At 37.6% G+C, this 20105-nt stretch overlaps 1 long non-coding RNA gene across 1 annotated transcript; it reads right to left on the bottom strand.

The window, feature by feature from the left end:
• Window positions 1-1044: 1044 nt before the first annotated feature.
• On the bottom strand, window positions 1045-19647 carry LOC133259825 (uncharacterized). Its single transcript, XR_009740526.1, has 3 exons — window positions 19474-19647; window positions 17809-17997; window positions 1045-1376 (listed from the first exon to the last, which is right to left on the bottom strand). It is a non-coding gene; the product is annotated as an uncharacterized LOC133259825 (long non-coding RNA).
• Between the last annotated feature and the right edge of the window lie 458 nt (window positions 19648-20105).

Genomic DNA, 20105 nt, shown 5'->3' with positions numbered 1-20105 from the left:
CTCCTTGCCTATGCCTGAGGAAAGGCCACGCGAGGACACAGCAAGAAAGCAGTCTAATAAGCCAGGAAAAGCAATCTCACACAGAAATCTTGATCTTGTACTTCTAGCCTTCAGAACTGTGAGAAAATAAGTTTGTTTTTTAAGCCACCCAGTCTATGGTATTTTGTTGTCAGCCCAAGCCTACTTATACAGGAAGGCATTGGCCAAATATTAGAGGGCAGAAGGAGGAGAAAAGCCTAGCTGTTTCTGCCCCCATTCCTTCTGCTCCTGTGGTGTCTCTATGAGTTGCTGCCTCTCCATAACTCCAGTTCCCCTCCAGGAAGCCCTTCACTTTGAGGCAACAGTTACAACCAAGACATTTCCATTCTGACTCTGGTTCCCAGGTGGGTTACACTGCCTGCCATGGTTCCTCCGGCTCTTGAAGTAGTAATGTCTTCCTGAGGTTGCCTTACTTGCTTCTGTTTGCTCCTCAACAATTCTATTATCTGTGAAGCAATTTTCTGTATAAATATTTCTGGATTAAAGACCTAGGGTGGCTTCCACTTTCTTGGATAGAGTTTGACTAATACAAGGGCATTTTACTTAACAAGATTATTTTTTCAGGGGTTAGAATGAGGCTTCTAGGTAATGCATCTCTCAGGCAATAATTGTTGGAAGTTCCTCACAATCCACTTTGACTGGATGAGTTGGTAATGTGAAATCTGTTTCTCATTTTCTGCTTAAGTCTCTCTTTCTCATAAATCATATGCATTAAAAGAGCAAAACAGCAGCTTAAAAGCTTCCTCTAGCATATCATAAATTATGGTGTTCACTTTTTATTTTTTCATGCTGTTTCTCCTTCTTGCTTACTTATTTTTTGTTATAAATCTGTCAGTCTGAATTAAAAAATGATAGAACCAACATGACCCATGATAAAATTTACTGCTAAGAGACTCATAGAAATCATGAACTCAGACATACTCAGACATTGATTTTGTCATTGTGATTGCTTCTCTAAGCAGTGGTCCTTTAGCTGTTTGTACTAGGAGATGAGTTCTGATTCACATAGATAGTTTACTTATTTATTTATTTTTTTGTCCACACTTTACATTGTGCCTAGAAAATTCTCTGGATGGAATTTGTCTATAGATGTGTATTATATTCTGATGAACATATATCTGCTCAGTCATCCAAAGCATCTTCTATTACAGTGAAGATAACTTTGTAATATAGCAGCACACAGGCCACTGAAATGTCTCTCTTAGGTAATAGTAAACAGTTGCAATTGACTAGGAGAAACTTTGATGTGGCTTCACTGGAAATTTGTCTGAATATGTTTTTCACTTTGATTTCTTTCCTTAGGGCCTTGATTTTCTTTAGCATATTTCAAGTGAGGACTACAAGAAAATGAGATACAAGATTTTAATTAAGACTTAACTGTCTAGCTCCCACAGTAAGGATTTTCTATAGATCTTGACCATGAATACAAAGTGTTTATTGTACACAATTCATTATAATATTTCAATATTTATTAATGCCCCCAGGAGATGTGATATGCTTTCTTCTCAATTGCTGTAATGTTTTGCTTCATTCAACTAAAAAAAGTATTGTTTAATTATATAAATGTTAATATACCAATATTTTAATTGAAATTATGACAATAATCTAAGTTATAACCTCAAAAACATATTTTAATCTATAATTATCTGTATTTATAACAAATTCTATGCCCTTTTGTTCATCCAAATTTTCAACTAAGCAAATAGGATAGTTTTCTCAACTAGTATTGGGAATGTCATTAGCTTGCCCTCAAAAATCTCTTCCAACCCATGTGTGACTCCAGTCATTGTCATAAAGACTCACTTGGCTAAACTACCAGAATTTTAAATTTACAGAACCCTTTTCTTCTCAAGCTTGGGAAGAGGGTACCAATTTCTCAGTATCTTCATCACCATTACCATTATCAAATAATACTTACTGGTCTCCCCCAGGTTCATGATGCTGGGCTGGAAACAACTAATTATGTTAATTGCCTCTGTCCCTTTTTTTGTAAGAGAAATCTGCCCGAGAGTTATGCAGTATAAAAAGAGAAAGTGAGAATTAACTATCAGATCCAGATCATGTGTTCTGATGTGCTCCACCGCACAACCAGTATTTTACAGTAATTGAAGTATACTGTATGTTTTCTTCTGAGCTAAAACTGAGCTTGGGAAAAAATTTCACTTTCTACACTGTGAATTTGCTGTGCAAGAAATGGGAAGAAATGTCCCCAGTAGTGTCAAAATGACTGCTGCTTTCTCTTCTCTTGGCAATTAGAGAATTGTGGCCCCAGGTGACGGGGTAGGTACAGACACAGGGCATTCATTCTTGATTGACAGGCTCATGAAGCCCGCTAGGGGATTCCCAGGAGTAAGTGGAGGATTCCTTTGCCTTCAGGGCCGGTTTGGAATAAGCCCTAGATTCCTGACTAAACAAATACTTGGATTCTCCTTCATATCAGTCAGAATTAGAGTTAGAGTTGGAAAGCTTGTAAGGGACAACCTCTTATAAAGCATCTCTCATAAATCTTCTACAGTAGATACTGGTCCTGTCTCTGATTGACATGGTTCTATGAGAATTTTAACACTTTGGGTTTACAGTTTCAGTACTTGATTCTTTCTGCCTGCTCAGAGTTTCCCTCCAACTGGCACAGTGGACCAAACAACAAAACATATGGCATAAGAATATGCTAATTTTCCTGAAATTAACATGTGGGCTTGTGACCAAATTGAAGAATTTAATTATACTCTTTCCATAATTTAAATATAAAAGAATATAACTATCAAATGATATGAATTTAGCCTTAATAAATGAAATGCATGCTTACAATATAGCAGTATATCTTTTCAAGTTGAAAGTGGTCTTTTTTTGTCTTACAGGCATTACTATTCAAGTCATAATAGAATCACTTTCTTTCTTTCAGACTCATCTGGAGTCCCACTTGAATTCCTACATCAGGCTACTAATTTCTATCACTGTCCATTTTTACAGTCTGCTGCAGAAGAAACTTGGCAGCCACGACCTGTTTCTTGAATTTCAGGCAACTATATCTAATTACTTACTGGAAAGCTCAACTTGGATGCCCCATAGACTAACTGAAACTTAACCTGTAAAAAATTGAAGCCATGATTTCCACCTATGAAAAACCTTTCTATGCTGGCATTCCTTAGTTCTGTGAGTGTCATCCCATATAATTATGTATCCAAGAAAGGAATCTGGAAATTGCCACTTCATATACTATCTTGCCATCTCCACTCTCAGCAACTAAGTTCATGTCTCCAGCATGTCTTGAATGAAAAATATACCAATATGCATGAATATACATACACACACACAGTTATATAATTTTAAAGTCCAACAACAGAGGATTTGTTACACAAATCATCTATACATATCTCATTCAATAGAATACAGTGCAGCCATTAAAATACTGATATGTATATATTTAAAGTTTTAAAGTATGGTATAATTCCATCTGTAATAAAAAAAAATGCACACATCAGTTCAGTTCAGTTCAGTTGCTCAGTCATGTCCGACTCTTTGCTACTCACAGCACGCCAGGCCTCCCTGTCCATCACCAACTCCTGGAGTTCATTCAAACTCACGCCCATTGAGTCAGTAATGCCATCCAGCCATCTCATCCTCTGTCGTCCCCTTCTCCTCCTGCCCCCAATCCCTCCCAGCATCAGAGTCTTTTCCAATGAGTCAACTCTTCCCATCAGGTGGCCAAAGTACTGGAGTTTCAGCCCCAGCATCATTCCTTCCAAAGAAATCCCAGGGCTGATCTCCTTCAGAATGGACTGGTTGGATCTCCTTGCAGTCCAAGGGACTCTCAAGAGCCTTCTCCAACACCACAGTTCAAAAGCAACAATTCTTCGGCACTCAGCTTTCTTCACAGTCCAACTCTCACATCCATACATGACCACTGGAAAAACCATAGCCTTGACTAGACAGACCTTTGTTGGCAAAGTAATGTCTCTGCTTTTCAATATGCTATCTATGTTGGTCATAACTTTTCTTCCAAGGAGTAAGGATCTTTTAATTTCATGGCTGCAGTCACCATCTGCAGTGATTTTGAGCAAACTTGATTTTTTTCTTTTTGTAAGAACATAACTTAAAACTGACAAAGTGGTTATGTTGAAGAAAGGAATAAAGGATTGGGTAAGGTAGGAAGATTTTCCTTTTCTTTTCTTTGTTTTAGGTGGTGTTTAAATTTTTAAATTTAAATTTAAAATTAAATTTCTTCCATAAAGAATAATTTTAAAACTTCCAATGAACTCATTCATATGATGATAATTTATAAGGATTGGAAAAGAAGGAACAAAATTCAGTCTCAAGGAACCTAACTATAGGAGTAAAACATATTACAAGAGGTGAATGCGTTAGGAGGGTAGCTGGTAAGTATCAACATCTTCACAGAAACACTGAAATTGAATCAAAGTGCTGACCCCTTTTTCTAGAGTCACTAAAATGGGCCCTGTCTGGGCTTTCAAGGAGCCCAGATTTGACTCATCCTCTGGAAGAAAAAACAGAAAGCGTGAGTTGCAAGTGCTGAAATCTAGATGTGTTGATAAGGTATAGATGAGTATTGGTAAACCATGGTTCAGAGAAGCTCCAGAATGTGAATGGTGTTAATTGGAGTGGTCTCCTGAGAACAGGTTGACCTCAAAAACATCCATTTGTTTGTGCTTTCAGAACAGCTAAGAAAAACATCACTTACTTCCTCAGTACACAGCCATGAGCACTAATCTGTTGTCATGTACTGTTCTTTAGTTGTTTTTAATTCACATGACAACTTTTAAATTATTAGTGTCCTTATATTAGTTGCTCAGTTGTGTCTGACTCTCTGTGACCCCATGGACTGTAACCCACCAAGCTCTTCTGTCCATGCAGTTCTCCAGACAAGAATACTGGAGTGGGTTGCCATTCCCTTCTCCAGGGGATCTTCCTGGTCTCCTGCACTGCAAGCAGATTCTTTACCGTCTGAGCCATCAGGGAAGCCCATGGTACAGATGAAAAAGACACAGTTTAGAGAGGTTAAATAAACTTGCCTAAGGTCAGATAATAAGCACCAGAGTCAGAATTTAAACCAGTTATTAGGAAAAGAAAGGTTTCGGTGACACAGGTGGATAAATGCAGAGTCCTAGGCAGACAGTACAAGTGAACATGAAGAATCAGATGTAACATATCAAACAGGAAGTGGTAGAAACAATGTGAACTAGAGAGCCAAAAGCAGAAGCTGACTTTTTATACAAAGCAAGAACTCAGAATCGTTTCTTTAGAGTCAGTAGGTTCAAGCCTTAATTGCCTTATTTTGGATTAGTGCTTCCTTTCTTGGGTATTTTGACAGAGGATAACCAGGCAACTGGCTGTTTCTTCAGCATAAACCAATTTGCCACAGCCTGAAAATTTTCATGCCTCCTGAGTGCCTTATATTTGGGTATATCATCAAAATGACACCTGTGTTTTGTGTGGAGACAATTTGGGAAAGTTTCATTAAGAAGGGTCAATAATTTTTCAATCTCAGTCTCAAAATTTATGTTACTGCAGCATGTGCTCAGAAAATGCCTGCTTGCCTGCTGGTCTAGCACTCAGAGAACAGACTTAACAAATAAAAGTCTTTTGACTGGAGACAAATCATCTAATCTCCTTTCTTTTTCCAAACATCTGAAATAGAGACTGTGATAAACAATGTATAAGGTTGGAGTTCAAATTGAAAATGGGACCTCATTTCTCTCTCCCTGTACTCTTAAAAAGAAGTTATTAAGCACTATTGAACTAGATGCTTCACCCACATTATTCTATTTAATTCTCACAAAGACCCTGTGAAAGTGTAGAATTTTATACTGTTAATATGATAAAACCATGACTCTGAGAAGTAATTGTGTCAAAAAAGTCACCAACTAAGTGCTCATACACAATGTGGTTGTACATATTATTTCAGTTGCTTTTTTATACCTCCTTCCAACCCATTAAATTTTCATTTTTAATTTGACCAACCTCCATTAGGTGTTTTCAGCTGCTGGCACACTGTATCATTGTCATCACCCACATCTTCACTCTATTCTCAATAACCATGATCATGTCCTCAATAAATCTCATGATCTCTTCATGCTCCTACCCTCCCCATCCTGTTGAAGAGAACAGAAACCCTGGAGTTCTTCCTTGACTCATCCATCTTTTCTCATTCCACATCCAATTCCATTTTAAAACCCTCCTAATTGTCCCTCTACAAATTGTTCATGAACTCCTTATTGCCAAATTCAGACTTAAATTGAAGAAAGTAGGAAAAACCACTAGACCATTCAGGTATGACCTAAATCAAATCCCTTATGATTATACAGTGAAAATGACAAACAGATTCAAGGGATTAGATCTGATAGACAGAGTGCCTGAAGAACTATGGATGAAGGTTCAAGACATTGTAGAGGAGGCAGTGATTAAGACCATCCCCAAGAAAAAGAAATACAAAAAGGCAAAATGGTTGTCTGAGGAGGCCTTACAAATAGCTATGAAAATAAGAGAAATGAAAGGCAAAAGAGAAAAGGAAAGATATACCAATTTGAAGGTAGAGTTCCAAAGAATAGCAAAGAGAGACAAGAAAGCCTTCTTCAGTGATCAATACAAAGAAATAGAGGAAAACAATAGAATGGGAAAGACTCTTCAAGAATATTAGAGATGACAAGGGAACTTTCATGCAAAGATGGGCACAATAAAGGACAGAAATTGTATGGACCTAACAGAACCATCACAACCTAACACCATCACAATGGTGTGGTCACTCACCTAGAGCCAGACATCCTGGAATGCAAAGTCAAGTTGGCCTTAGGAAGCATCACTACAAACAAAGCTAGTGGAGGTGATGGAATTCCAGTTGAGCTATTTCAAATCCTAAAAGATGATGCTTTGAAGGCGCTGCACTCAATGCTCCAGCAAATTTGGAAAACTCAGCAGTGGCCACAGGACTGGAAAAGAACAGTTTTCATTCCAATCCCAAAGAAAGGCAATGCCAAACAGTGTTCAAACTACTAGACAATTGCACTCACCTCACATGCTAGCAAAGTAATGCTCAAAATTCTTCAAGCTAGGCTTCAACAGTACGTTAACCATGAAATTCCAGATGTTCAAACTGGATTTAGAAAAGGCAGAGGAATAAGAGATCAAATTGTCAACATCCATTGGATCATTGAAAAAGCAAAAGAGCTCAAGAAAAACATCTACTTCTGCTTTATTGACTATGCCAAAGCCTTTGACTGTGTAGATCACAACAAACTGTCAAAAATTCTTAAAGATATGGGAATACCAGACCACCTGACCTGCTTCCTGGGAAATCTGTATGTGGATCAAGAAGTAAGTTAGAACTGGACATGGAACAACAGACTGGTTCCAAATTGGGAAAGGAATACATCAAGGCTGTGTATTGTCACCCTGCTTATTTAACTTATATGCAGAGTGCATCATGAGAAATACTGGACTGGATGAAACACAAGCTGGAATCAAGATTGCCAGGAGAAATATCAATAACCTCAGATATGCAGATGACATCACACTTATGGCAGAAAGTGAAGAACTAAAGAGCCTCTTGATGAAAATGAAAAAGGAGAGTAAAAAAGTTGACTTATAACTCAATATTCAGAAAACTAGGATCATGGCATCCGGTCCCATCACTTCATGGAAAATAGATGGGGAAACAGTGGAAACAGTGTCAGACTTTATTTTTGGGGGCTCTGAAATCACTGCAGATGTTGACTGCAGCCAAGAAATTAAAAGATGCTTGCTCCTTTGATGAAAAGTTATGAGCAACATGAGCAGCATATTAAAAAGCATAGACATTCCATCTAGTCAAAGCTATGGTTTTTCCAGTAGTCATGTATGGATGTGAGAGTTGGACTATAAAGAAAACTGAGCACCGAAGAACTGATGCTTTTGAACTGTAGTGTTGGAAAAGACTCTTGAGAGTCCCTTGAACAGCATGGAGATCCAACCAGTCCATCCTAAAGGAAATCAGTCCTGAATATTCACTGGAGGGACTGATGCTGAAGCTGAAACTCCAATACTTTGGCCACCTGATGCGAAGAACTGACTCATTTGATAAGACCCTGATGGTGGAAAAGATTGAAGGTGGGAGGAGAAGGGGACGATAAAGGATGAGATGGTTTCATGGGATCACTGACTCAACAGACATGAGTTTGAGTAAACTCTGGGAGTTGGTGATGGACAAGGAAGCCTGGAGTGCTGCAATCCATGGGGTTACAAAGAGTTCGACATGACTGAGCAACTGAACTGAACTGAACAAATTATTCTTTCCATTTCAATGCTAGCATGCTAGACAAAACTACTGTGAGCTCTTAGTGGCACATTTGCAGCAGCCCCTTCCCCTAAGACTTCTCTCTATGCCTCAAACCCATTTTCTATAGAGGAAGAGCCTGGGAGATCCATCCATCCAGCTACAGGGATTCTATTATGCAAATATTGATCAAGTCAATCATCCTTATTCTACCCTCAAATCCTTATTCTATTTAAATATTTCAGTGGTTTGTTGACCTAAAGATCAAAATCTTTAACCTGACCTAAAATGCCTATCTTATTGGCTCTAGTGTGTATTGCTTCCCAAGGCATCCAATTCCTTTCTGTTCATTCAAGCTTCAGGAGAGGTAGAAACTGCCAGATGCCACCTGCCTTGGAGTCTGAGACTACAATATTCCTCTGCTTCATAAATTCCCTCCCACCACTCTTTCTTTTGACCTCAGTTTAATATTTGTACTTTGGGAAAGCCTTTCCCAGCTTTCCTAACTAGATTTTCCTCCCTACTGATGATCCAGCACTTTGCTTCTTGGGTGAGTGAGTGAGTGATAGTTGCTCAGTCATATCTGACTCTTTGCAACCCCATGGCCTGGAGCCTACCAGGCTCCTCTGTCCATGGAATTCTCCAGGCAAGAATGCTGGAGAGGGTTGCCATTTCCTTCTCCAGCTTCTTGGTACAGAACTTAATTTTATAACTACTCAGATGATATAATCTCCTGATAGACTCTAAGCTTCATTTTATGGAGCCATTGTTGTACACTAGTGAATTCCCAAGACCTATCTCAATTCTTGGAAAAAGTGGCTTCAGTCAGTGTCTGCTGAATGCAAATTTTTGTTTATGCTATTCCTCTATAAAAAATCAAATTGGCCTTATTTCCATTCACTAATTAAAAAAGGTCCATGATGTTTGTTTTGACTGTTCCAATAAGCATTATCTTCTTCGAATATCACATACTATTGGCATTTCTTGTTTTTTCTGTTTCTCTAGGTGATATGCCCCTTAAAACAAAGGGTCATCCTATACACATTTGTTGATTACCTGCTCCACTGCATCCCTCCATATTATATTACATCTTTTCCCACAAACACTACTAATTTAGATTTGGTATTAAATAAATAATAATAGATGTGAGGTTTCATAAAACTCATTAGGAAATGGAGGGAGGGAGGGAGTGTGAGAGAAAAGGGAACCCTCTTACACTGTTGGTGGGAATGCAAACTAGTACAGCTACTATGGGGAACAGTGTGGAGATTCCTTAAAAAACTGGAAATAGAACTGCCTTATGATCCAGCAATCCCACTGCTGGGCATACACACTGAGGAAACCAGAATTGAAAGAGACACGTGTACCCCAATGTTCATCGCAGCACTGTTTATAATAGCCAGGACATGGAAGCAACCTAGATGTCCATCAGCAGATGAATGGATAAGAAAGCCGTGGTACATATACACAATGGAGTATTACTCAGCCATTAAAAAGAATACATTTGAATCAGTTCTAATGAGGTGGATGAAACTGGAGCCTATTATACAGAGTGAAGTAAGCCAGAAAGAAAAACACCAATACAGTATACTAATGCATATATATGGAGTTTAGAAAGATGGTAACAATAACCCTGTATACGAGACAGCAAAAGAGACACTGATGTATAGAACAGTCTTTTGGACTCTGTGGGAGAGGGAGAGGGTGGGATGATTTGGGAGGGTGGCATTGAAACATGTATAATATCATATATGAAATGAGTCGCCAGTCCAGGTTTGATGCACGATACTGGATGCTTGGGGCTGGTGCACTGGGATGACCCAGAGGGATGATATGGGGAGAGAGGAGGAAGGAGAGTTCAGGATGGGGAACACATGTATACCTGTGGCAGATTCATTTTGATATATAGCAAAACCAATACAATATTGTAAATTTAAATAAAATAAAATTAAAAAAAAAAGAATCAATGAAAAAAACAGCTCAAAAAAAAAACAATTAACATCACTCTCTTTTTGAAATTCAGTGTATACCTGACTTTGGAAGTTTAAAAAAAAGTATTGCAACATACAAAGATGTAATGAGAAGAGAAAAATGAAAACCAAATAACAGACAATTGTCAACAAAGAATAGAAATATGAAAGCTATACAGAATGAAACTTAAGGGGAAATTTATTTTTTAAATGAAAATAGTTTATATTGATTAAGAACCAATCTATTAAGTACCTCTTGCATATAAACTCATATGCACTGAATATAAGATGGTAAATGTAGGACAAACTGACAGAAATACAAGGATAAACTGAAATAACAATTATTCTAGAAAGCTTTCACTTACCCTAGAAATGGTCATGCACACACACAGATATGAACACACATACATACATATGTGAACACACACATACTTACATATGACATTGAACCCAGTAAGTAGGGACCTCACATCATTTGCTAATGCCTTCATGGCACTTAAGGAAGTTTTTCATATGCAAGGGTCAAAGATGCTGAACCTAGATACTATTAAAGCTATGTTGTATAGTGTAAATAACTGAATAGTATAGTGAAAAGTTATCTAATTACTTGGGAAAAGCACAGGTTAATTTTTTAAATCTTAAAGATGAAATCACAAAACTGAATGAGTGGACTATATAAGCAAATTATATTGAATACAAAAATGTGGTATTTAGAAGAAAATTTATTGTAGCACAAGGAGACTTTAAAATTAAAATAAATATATTTAAATGCATAAGATAAAATACACAGGTGGACTAATGTTGACACTTTATGACATTTTAGATATTTTTATTGTATATAAACAACTTCATATAAGATTGATTGTTTCCCCAGTTTCCTCCAAGATCCATCACTGTCTATCACAAATTTGATGTACTAAAAAAACTTATTTATTATACTCTTAATATTTATTTACAGGATAAAAAAATAGTATAATTTTGCTTTTAATTACGTATATGTTAGGCAACAAAATTCAACTTGTTTTTATGCTTAATATGTCTTTAGGATCAACGCACATTGATAAATGAATATAGAGATCATATTCACTCATCTTATCTGTTTTTCAATATACCATTTAGTTTATTTAATCCATTTTTCTACTCTTAGTCATATAGGTAGTTTTTAAATTTTTTGATTAGAGACAATGGAGAAAATGATCATTGTACTGATTTTTTTGTTTATTTGTGAGATAATTTCACTATACCTAAAAGTAGATTTATACCTAAGAATTGGCATTAATTAGGTATACGTTAAACTTAAAAAGTGAGTTACATCCTGTAGTTACAGATGGTGGGTACACCTTCTTCCACTTTGCTAGATATTGTGAAATTGTTCCCTAAAATAGTTGAAATATTTATACTATAATGTTCAGTTCCCATTTCATCAAATTCTTAAGTCAGTGTTTTTAATACATTTTTATTTTTGCCAATTTGATAGGTACACAGCTATTTCCTTGTCTTAATTTGCATTTTCCCTGTTTATTATGTTGAACTGATTTTCTCATGCATTTGGTTCTTCAGGTTACTTCATATACATTCATCATTTTAAATCATGTGCTTTGCTTCATTGCTCAGCTGTGTCTGACTGTTTGCAACCCCACGGACTATTGTCTGCCAGGCTCCTCTGTCCATGAAGATTCTCCAAGCGAGAATACTGGAGTGGGTTGCCATGCCCTCCTCCAGGGGATCTTCCCAACCCAGGGACTGAACCCAGGTCTCCTGCACTGTAGGCAGATTCTTTACCATCTGAGTCATCAGGGAAGCCCTTTTAAGTCATATAATTATTCATATTCTCATGAGATCATTAGTTACTATGGACTCTCATTTTTTGTTGTTGTGGAGACTGAAAACATTTTCTCCTAGTTGGCCGTTTCTCTTTCACTTTGTATATTTTATTAAATATAAATCTCCATTTTAGTATAATAAATATGTTTGCTACAAAAATAAAAAGCCTGAAAATACTAAGTGTTCAATTAGAGAAACTATTTTTTTAAGCTAAAAGGAAACTATAAGAATGATGATAAGAACAAAATCAGATGTGAGTTAATCAGAAATTACAGGCTTCCCTGGTGGCTCAGTAGTAAAGAATCCACCTGCAAATGCAGGAGACGTGGGTTCAATAGCTGGGTCAGGAAGATCCCCTGGAGAAGGAAATGGCAACCCACTCTGTTATTGTTTCCTGGAGAATCCCATGGACAGAGGAGCCTGGAGGGCTACAGTCTATGGGGTCACAAAGAGTCGACACAACTTAATGACTAAACAATGATAAAATTATACAGAGGACAAGAGCTGCCGCTTTGAGCCGCCAGTGAAATTGACAAACTTCTTGTCTTAGCAATGAAGAAGAGGGCAAATGTAAATGATGTTAGAAGCAAAATTAAGATAATCATAAAAATAGAATTAACTGATAATGAAAGGAAAGCATATGCAATCTTTTACTAATGTTTTTAAAACTATGAACTAAAGGGACCGAATTTTTTAAAAAACATAAAGAATAAATTCAACTTGGAAGAGTGAGAAGATTCAAACTGATGAATAACCATAGAGGATATAGAAGAAAACAAAACGTAGCTCTCCCTCCATCTCCAAAGGCACCTGACACCACCACTTGTATGCTGATATATCCCAGTCTTCAAGGGGCAGTTAATTATGTTATTTATGCTTCTCTCATTCCCAAAATTTATTCTATGACTTTAACCTGAAAAATTAATTCTACAGTTCAAATCTAAGAGGAAATGCAGTTGACCCTTGAAAATGTTCTGAGTTTGAGGCACCCACCCGGACATAGTCAAAAATCCATCTAATGTTTTATCTGACTTACAGACAAAGGAACCAAAAAACCTAAGTGGAAGAAGCTGAAGCAGTTGAATTAGGACTCAAAACTTTGTTCTTTTGATTCCACATATTTTGATCCCTAATCAAAGAAAAGCTTTTCCCTACATTAATAATTTAAAATATGTAAAATAAAAACTCAGGTACTGTATTCATTGAAAAAAAATTCACATATAAAAAGAGGATCTGTGAAGTTTAAATCTTTGTTGTTCAAGGGTCAACTGTACTCCAGAATTGCCAAGTATATTTGGAAAAAGTAATGAATTTTGACTTGGGTGGCACTTTTAGTAAAGAAACCCCCTGCCAATGCAGGAGACATAAGAGATGTGGATTCCATCCCTGGGTAGGGAAGATTCCCTGGAGTAGGAAATGGCAACCCACTCCAGTATCCTTGCCTGGGAATCCCTTGAACAGAGGAGCCTGACAGGCTATTGTCCATAGGGTTGCAAGGAGTCAGACACGACTGAAACGACTTAGCACACACGTATGCAATGAATTCTGACTTCCCCAGCACATAATCAGAGTATAAGAAATAGTTACAATAACTTAAGCAGTTTAGTATTTTTCTTAGACAAATATATTAACTTGGAAGAATATGCTAATTATTCAGTTCAGTTGTGAAAATAGTATAAGATTTGAAAAGCTATTGGGATAATTGGTGGAAAACATGTTAGCATTTATTTTACATCAAGTTAAATCATCTGTAAAAATTAAAAATCTAATTCAAGAACCAAATATTATAAATAATTTTAAAATGAAAGAATTTTAACACAGGAAATATAACAGTTAAATAGGAAAATATAAATAGATATGACCTAAGTTTTATATGAGGAAAACATATAATTGATAGACACAGAGACAATATTCCCATATATATAGGATTCCAAAAATCTCATATCACTAACAGAGAGCATCTATAAGTCAATAACAAAAGCCAAACAGAATATAGAGGTAAATTCCAGAAAAAGTGTACAAGTGCCCAGAAAACACAGGCCCTGTCATACTTGAAATATGAGTAATAAAAACTAAAATAATAGCTAATATTCTTTACCTAAAAATTGGTGTACATTTTAAAAATTATAATATTTAGTGCTATCAAGGGTGTGGACAATGGAGTATACCCATTCTTTTGGTGGGTGAGTAACTGATTAAAAAGTTGGATGATTTTAAATGTGCATACACCTCAGTCCAATTATTCCACTTTCATATTTAGTAGAGAAATACAATGGAATAGGAAAGGTTAGAGATTACCTCAAGAAATTGGAGATATCAGGGAATATTTCATGCAAGGATGGGCATGATAAAAGACAGAAATAGTAAGAACCTAACAGAAGCAGAAGATATTAAGAAGAGGTGGCAAGAATACACAGGAGAACTTTGCAAAAAAGATCTTCACAACCCATATAATCACGATGGTGTGATCACTCACCTAGAGCCAGACATCCTGGAATGCAAAGTCAAGTTGGCCTTAGGAAGCATCACTACAAACAAAGCTAGTGGAGGTGATGGAATTCCAGTTGAGCTATTTCAAATCCTAAAAGATGATGCTTTGAAGGTGCTACACTCAATGCTCAAGCAAATTTGGAAAACTCAGCAGTGGCCACAGGACTGGAAAAGAACAGTTTTCATTCCAATCCCAAAGAAAGGCAATGCCAAAGAATTCTCAAACTATCTACAATTATGCTCATTTGACACGCTAGCAAAATTATGCCAAAATCCTTCAAGTCAGACTTCAGCAGTATGTGAACGAGAACTTCTAAGATTACAAGCTGGTTTTAGAGAAGGGAGAGGAACCAGAAATCAAATTGTAAAAATCTGTTGGATCATAAAGAAAGCAAGGGAATACCAGAAGAACATCTACTTTTACTTCATTGACTATGCTAAAGCTTTTGACTGTGTGGATCACAACAAACCATGGAAAATTCTTAAAGAGGTGGGAATACCCGATCACTTTACCTGCCTCCTGAGAAACCTGTATGCAGATCAAGAAGCAACAGTTAGAACTGAACATAGAACAACAGACTGGTTCCAAGCTGGGAAAGGAGTACAAGGCTGTATATTGTCACCCTGTTTATTCAACTTAAATGCAGAGTACATCATGTGACATGCCAGGCTGGATGAATCACAAGCTGGAATTAAGATTGTCAGGAGAAATACAAAAACCTCAGAAATACAGATTATATTACTTTTATGGCAGAAAGTGAAAAGGAACTAAAGAGCCTCTTGATGAAAGTGAAAGAGGAGAGTGAAAAAGTTGGCTTAAAACTCAACATTCAGAACACTAAGATCACGGGATTCAGTCCCATCACGTCATGGCAAACAGAAGGGGAAAGAGTGGAAGCAGTGACAGATTTTATTTTTCTTTGCTCCAAAACTACTATGGACTGTAACTGCAGCCATGAAATTAAAAGACGCTTACTCCTTGGAAGGAAAGCTATGACAAACCTAGGCAGTATATTAAAAAGCAGAGACATCACTTTACCCAAAATGGTCCATGTAGTCAAAGCTGTGGTTTTTCCAATAGTCATGTATGGATGTGAGAGCTGGACCATCAGGAAGGCCGATTGCCACAGAATTGATGTTTTTGAATTGTGGTGCTGGACAAGACTGTTGAGAGTCCCCTGGACTGCAAAGAGATCAAACTAATCAATCCCAAAGGAAATCAACCCTGAATATTCATTGGAAGGACTGATGCTGAAGCTCCAGTATTTAGGCCACCTGATGCAAAGAGCTGACTCACTGGAAAAGACTCTGATGCTGAGAAAGATTGAAGAGAAAAGGAGAAGGGAGGAACAGAGGGTGAGATGGTTAGATAGTATTATCGACTCAACGCACATGAGTTTGAGCAAACTCCGGGAAATAGTGAAGGTTGGGAGAGCCTGGCTTCTCAGTCCATAGGGTAGCAAATAGTTGGACAGGGCTTAACAACTAAACAACAACAACAGAGAAATACTATGTTTATAGTGGAGAAATACTATGAAGATGCATGTTCCCAGCAGTATCGTTTAATAGCAAAAACCCAGGTGGTCCTAGTGGTAAAGAATCCACCTGCCACTGCAGAATAAGTAAGAGATGCTGGTTCCATCCCTGAGTTGGGAAGATCCTTTGGAGAAGGAAATGGCAACTCCTTCCAGAATTCTTGCCTGGGAAATTCCATGGACAGAGGAGCCTGGCAGGCTACAGTCCATGGGGCCACAGAGTCGACATGACTGAGCAACTAAGCACACAGAAACAGCCTATCTCTATGGTTAGTTAAGGTACTTCCATGGGTGATAGAAGAGTAAACAGTAATTGAAATAAACAACAGTGTAACAAGAGTGTTAATAAATACAATGATTAATCAGAGTAGACATGGACTCTGAATAACTGGTGCAAGAATACAACTGTATACTCACTTGTTTTCAGTCACAGATGCATCATTTTAGACAGTTGCTTTTAAATTTAGGTCTGATTTGTGTGAATTACACTTGAAGATGTCCATAATATTAATATGCTGTTTAAGGGAAATAGAGTAATTTGCATGCAGACTTCTATCTATACACTTTCAATGATTTCATTTTTTAGTGATAAATAAAAGAAACAAAAAACTACTCTTTCATTTCTATGGCAGAGTGTGGTACATATATTTTTCAAAATATTTTGAAATATGTAATAATATTAATTCGTAATTCATATTAATACTTTTATTTAAATCTCATCATATTTTCTTATAATGTCTTAACACTTCCTCTAATCAGCTGGTCTCTTTTCCTTCCTGCCTCACAGAAGAAATGACCCAGCAGAGAGAAGGGAAAGTACTGAATTTTGAATTTTACAAGTTTAACATTCAGGAAGAAATGGAAATATTTCATAACTCAGGACATGGAGAAGAGATTTGGAAAAGACATGGTGAAGTCAGAAGGTACTACTCAGCTGACTTCTTTCATCAAAGAGGAAAGAGGAGAGTTAGAAGGTAAACAGTAAGATCTTGATTGAATTAGGTTTACGAGACAGAAACTCAGAATCCCATTCTTCAGCCATCCTCAAGCAAAGTCAGATTAAGACCAGGGTGGGGCAATGACAGTCTGCAAACCCTTTCCAGAGAAGTGGCTGTGTGGAGTGTCTGGGCACATAGATCTGAGTCAATTTCGCAGTGTCAGAATACCCAGGATGGTGCAAGAGTCGGGGAAGTTCCCGTACTCCTGAGAGAAGATCACAGGGCTTCTTACCAGTCCAAGGAGAGCAGGAACTTAAAACTAGGATCCGCCTGACCTTTAGAGGCTCTGCAGGGAGGGACCTATATGAATCCACCACCCACCACCATATTAGACAAGAATCATCTCAATAGCGGAGAAGGCAATGGCACCCCACTCCGGTACTCTTGCCTGGAAAATCCCATGGACAGAGGAACCTGATAGGCTGTAGTCCACGGGGTCGCTGGGAGTAGGACACAACTGAGCGTTTCATGCATTGGAGAAGGAAATGGCAACCCACTCCAGTGTTCTTGCCTGGAGAATCCCAGGGACGGGGGAGCCTGGTGGGCTTCTGGGTTTTGTAAGCTCACAACTGTGGGCCCAACTCTGAGGAAAAAGGTGGGGTGTGATTGAGGGGAAGAAATTATTCAGTAGTACAGAAGCTCCTACTCTAAGTGGTTGTAGAAAAAGAACATTACCATTTTCATACCATGGAGTTTGTAGAGTGAGACCTGTATCTGCCATCACTGTGAATCTCTCTTTCTTCAAATGCCAATCTCTCACTGTAGTAGTATTCCCCCTGCCCCACCAAAATATTTTAGGGAGCCAATGGAGATTTTCACTTTTTACTTTATAAACTTGTTTCATGTTGAAATTTTTTCAGCAGTACACACTTCTCCTGTAATTAAAAATAATAAAGAAAACAATAATTGACATTCTCCCACCGCCATCCAAGTAAAACAGCAGGGTAAAATAAATCTCAAATGACTTGAAGGTTATATGTTTCCAAAATAAGCATCCCTTTAATTATTAGCTGCAGTAATCATTTGTATTTTCTGCATTTAAGTTTAAATTAATTAGCCAAATAAAATATATGAAGCTTTAAGAAAAAAGAATACTGTGAAATGCTTTTGTTGGACCTGCTTCTTTTCATAGCCACAATTTTCACAGCAATTGAGGCCACTTTTAACTCTGTTTATGTCTGTTAATGACAGAATACAGTCTTTCAGAATTTTCTAAGACAGCAGGGCAGAATTAATGGCAGTTTCAGCTCTCTTAAAGATTGATGCAGCACTGCAGTGCTTAGCAAAACCATGTGATCTTTTAATCAATCACTGAAATAAATCTATGCAACTGGTGTCAGGAATAAAAGTCATTCTACACTCACCTTCCCGATTCCCTAAAGACAAAGGAAATGTAATCCAAATAAGACTCACCGAGCCACACTACCAAGCCTCCACTCCCAAAGGGATTTCAGATTTGTCACCATTCAAAAGACTCGTCTTGCCATGAAAAAAATGGAATTTGGCATATTTCTCTATAAATATGAAAGTGATGGAGCATCCCTTATGGTCCTGGCACATGAATAGGCTAAGTCAGAATATTACTGCATGAATCTCTAATTCCTAATGGCTGACATGTAAACTGTAGATGTATCTTTCCATAGGTTCCTAGAAACATTTTGCAGAAATCTTATGATTCATTCTTCTCACATAAGAGTTAATGCAATTTTTTCTACACAGATTATTTTTTACTCTTAAATATCTGGAGGAAAGAAGTTCCTCTAAAGATATAATTCATAGCCTCACTCCGCTTCCTTCTAGGAATTTCTTCCCCATAAAATCAACTCTTGACTTAACCCAGTTAATGGAAAAAATGAGTGAACCAGTGAGTACAGAATGATAAATAATTCAAAAAGTAATTTAACCTTGCCCTGCAGTACAGTGGGACCATTACATAATGAAGAACAAAGTAATGGTATCTTAGTAATATTTTTAAGAGCTTTTATCATTACACAAAATTCAGGTGTGTATTAAAGGAGTGGCCATATTTAATGCTCATCAAATTCAGTGTCAAGATAGCATCTTAAATTATCTTTTTGGCCTCTGTGAGCACATTGCTTTTCTCTGAACACTTGTCACTTGCCTTGGATCTCACTGAATATGGAGGTAGAGAAAACAGTGTAAATGTACAGTTGATATGAGGAGATGTAGCTCTCAGCCTTATACCTCTCATTTTTCTTTTGATTTATATCAGTCAGCATGCCATAGCATGTGGACCCCAGGATGAAAAGCACACCAGGGTCTTCACAGCAGATCAGGGGAATGGGAAAGGAATAGGGAACGAGTGAGCAAAGCTGGGAAGCTAACTCAACTGAAATGTTGGCGCCAGATGGAGCATTCAGCAGGTGTCCAAGTCCCCGTGTCCATAGAAATATGGTTAACTTGAGTTGATCCTGACAGTCATAAGTACCCCAGAGCATGTGCTGACACTGTGGAGACATAATAGACACAGTTTCAAAGGGACATTATGCTCTATGTAAAGAGCATCACAATGCTAGATTGTCACAGCAACAGCTAGGATTACATCCAAAGTTCCAGTTTCCTGAGAGAGAAAAATTCTGGCTGAATGTCAGGGCCAGTGAAATTCTGCAGCAGAAGCCAGGACACTGGGAAGAAACCAGCTACACAGACCAGACAAACAAGTGGTCTTCTGGGAAAGAGCTGTGCTTCTCTGGACTAAAGATTGTCCAGGCATTACTTTGAGCACACCAGATATTACAAGGTCCCATCACCTAGTTCCCTGGAAGCTACTATAATGTTCTCTAATTGGTCCAGAAACTGAGCAGAAATAAGTGTTTGGTGGAGGGCCTCTGGGCTGAGAAAGTCAAGAGCATCACTTATTAAAATGTTTCTATTAGCCAGATATTTGATATCCTCTCCCACCCAAACACTGAGCTTCCAGGTGCCTGAGAGATCTAGGACATGGATAAACCACAAGATTCCT

Source organism: Bos javanicus, chromosome 2 (genome assembly GCF_032452875.1).
Source record: "Bos javanicus breed banteng chromosome 2, ARS-OSU_banteng_1.0, whole genome shotgun sequence".
Classification (NCBI taxonomy): domain Eukaryota; kingdom Metazoa; phylum Chordata; class Mammalia; order Artiodactyla; family Bovidae; genus Bos; species Bos javanicus.
This window is presented reverse-complemented; position numbering and strand designations above follow the sequence as displayed.